A 3,274-nucleotide genomic window follows, 5' to 3' on the forward strand; every position below is an offset into this window, starting at 1 on the left:
GGATCCAACCTCGCCCCCTGGATCTTGTGTTCTGCAGTAAGGACCATCCTTTCTTCTGTGGAAGAGCAAAGGCGATTTGCAAATAATCATAAAAAAATATAAAGTGTCAGACTTACTTCTTCTGGAGGTGCAGCTGGATCACTAACAATGGGTACTGATCTCTCCTTGAGTTTTAACTTTTTAACAAAACCTGCCTTGAATTGTCCCTGGTTCAGAAAGCAGCCTGGAGTAAAATTATTTGCGCAGACATAAACGAATTTAGGTGTATTCAGTGGCGCATTACCATTAAAAACAAAACTAATGCACTGCGTCCTCAGTGGCTCTGATGGTGGGAGAAAACTAGGATTCTTATGTTCTTCTAAATCACAAAACTACAAAACACCTGCATTGCTTACAAGACAATGGGTCTCATTCATGAAACATTCGTAAATAAAGGAGTAAAGTCGGAGTAATTTGCGCGTAAAACGGACCTTCCAGACAACTCTGCTCCGAATTCACAAACACTTCGTACACATCAGATGTGATAGTTAAACATGTGTATGTTCATGAATTCCAATCTTTCGTAAACAGGGCGCTCGAGCACGCTCATTCACAATTAGCATAATCCCCACCTATGAATTGCAGCTACGCAAATTGCGTGTCCAGGAACGCAGTGGAATATTCTGGTCTACTTTCTCAGGTTTGGCTCCAGTATATTGCATAAATGCAAAAAACACTAATAGACCATATGCCTAACAATAAATATTCAATAACGTGTGTCCACCAAAAGCGTTTTTAGCCAGCTGATAAACTGTCAGGCGCTCTTCTTAAAACGGCCAGCTGGTGGTGCTGGAGAACGCCTTGGTGGCACAGCGTTTTTCTAGCTGAGACGCTTTGGTTGCTATGATTTGAAATATCCACGGCAGTAACGTATTACTAGTATCTCATTTTGAAGAATATTACTGAATATAAAAATGCAGTAACCAGCAATATTAACTTCTCTATTGTTGTTCAGTTGTTGTACAAGTAGGATGATTGGTCGGTGTTGTATTTGTCCCGCCCCTCCTCCATTGATTGGGCGGCTGAGTAAAAAGTGACAGTGACAAGAGCTGCGTTTTACCCAAAGCTAAACAGGTTATCAACTCTCAGCAAAAAAAACAAAACAACCCGGAGCAGACGAACTTGTAAGATATTATTACGGCAATGCATCAAATTCAGTGTCATCAGTTTGCCAAAATGAACTCAGAAGAACGTTTTACGCACCATTTACACGTGCAGGGAGCAGGTGTACAGGACTGTTTAGGATTTTGGGGGATTAAAAAAGGGAGTGAATGGATTTTTATCATTGTAGGGTGGTTGTGTCCACATACTGCTAAGATACATTTATATGCAAACACCATGTAAAAGTGAATTTTGCATCCAATGTCGACTTTAAAATGTAAATATAATCTTAATTCAAGTGAAGAATTTCAAAAGTGTGACAGTAATGAGTGTTGAGTACTACTGTAAGGTTTGCCCTGCCTGGTTTACATGTTTGAAAATGATAAACAGTTGAAAACATTAGAAATTTAGAAAAGTAATCAAATGTAATCAGTTACATTACTTTAATAAAGTAACTGAAAAGTTACACTACTTATTACATTTTAAGTAATCTGTAACCTAATCTGTAACCTATTACATTTCCCAAGTAACGTAACCTTCCCAACACTGCATCTACAGACACACCACCAGTGGTAATTTCTTTGACAAGAGCTTGCTATAAGCTGCCTTATATTTTAATGTTGTTTAGCCACTATTAAACTATTATAAAACATTATGTAATTTAATAATTTAATACCGTTTATTACGTATTATGTAATTAAAGATTTAAATTCCTCAGTTTACTCGCTTAGGTCTACTTAAGAAAAAACGTGTATTTAGTAGTAGCTAAAGTAGCTTCAAGCCATGCTTAAAGAATTCAGTAATTATTTTAGCAATAGATGATTTGGTTTTCCTGTTTATCACGTGCTACTCACCTTTTTTTTCTCTGCAGAATTTGCATGCATTAGTAATGCATCTTAATCTAATTGGAAATGGGCTTGGTTATTTATTACTGAGAGGACAAGAGCAAAAGGACCTGGGGTTTTTTTCTGTCCGTTTTTAAACCGTTTTACATTTTACTTCTTAAATCTGGCATTACGAAAACGGATTTAACGTTATAGGGAGGTGTAAATATATACTTTTATTGGGTACAACTCGTTGTTTTAAAACTAAGATTTTGTTATAATATATATTTATTGCAATGCAGTCTGATTCTGTACCATAGGGCCCATTTTGTGTCATTCTTGATATTCTCGACGAAAATTCTCAGCTCATGAATGTTAATTAAGTCACGCAGATGCGATGCTACTTGGTAACTTTCCACCAGCGTCCACCGACGTAAGCTAATTAATATTCATAAGCCAAGCCTCACCATAGGGTGATTCCGCGCACCGGACAGTGCGCTGGAGCCACGCCCCGTCCCCCGCCGCATGGATGTTTCAGTCCAGCATCTTTGAGCACTGACCACAGGAAGGATTTGACCTCGCTGCACAGGAGGACGACAAGCGCATCTGCTTACAGTAAGTAAATCTTTATTCTTGACAAAAAATATTTGTATAATGATAACGCAAGTAGAATTAATTAATTATCAGTAACTGTTTGAATGCAGTAGTTTAAAACTAATTTGGGTTAAATATGCACATGCAGTTTCTTTTTGCGTGTGCACGCTCTACTTGATTATAAAGAATCGTTGAATGATTGCAATGGATTATTATTATTATATGTTCGAAATAGCTTTAGATTTTTAGAAATGTATTTTTTCTTTAAAGTCACGCATGGGAACAGAAGCATGGACCACACCCCGGTCAATATTACCCCTTGTCAGTCCATGCGTTCATATATACAAATGTATATATGATACAGTAGCTAGTCTGTATCATAATACAGGAATATTAAAATCATATTTACAATACGTTAATTATTGTTTGAATTAATATTCACAATATGTTATACACAATTAGCCTACTGTAACCCAAAAAAAGAACAATAGCTAAAGGTAAAATTATAAAGCCTTATATTTTCTTCCCTTTGTAGTACAGATTGAGCTAGTGGGTAAATTTGTTGTTGTTGTTGTTGGTTGTTGTTTTTAGATATACTGGGTAAAGACCTAGACTTATTAAACTTGACCATGGCAAACCGAGGACCCAGTTATGGACTGAGCCGTGAGGTGCAGGAGAAGATCGAGCAGAAGTATGACCCAGAGCTGGAGTCTCGA

The 3,274-nt window shown here is 37.1% G+C and overlaps 1 pseudogene; it reads left to right on the forward strand.

The window, feature by feature from the left end:
* The first annotated feature begins 2,279 nt into the window (after positions 1 to 2,279).
* Positions 2,280 to 3,274, forward strand: part of LOC107591259 (transgelin-3 pseudogene) — a 5,200-nt pseudogene continuing 4,205 nt past the window's right edge.

This window comes from Sinocyclocheilus grahami, unplaced genomic scaffold (assembly GCF_001515645.1).
Source record: "Sinocyclocheilus grahami isolate Dianchi unplaced genomic scaffold, SAMN03320097.WGS_v1.1 scaffold139.1, whole genome shotgun sequence".
NCBI lineage: Eukaryota > Metazoa > Chordata > Actinopteri > Cypriniformes > Cyprinidae > Sinocyclocheilus > Sinocyclocheilus grahami.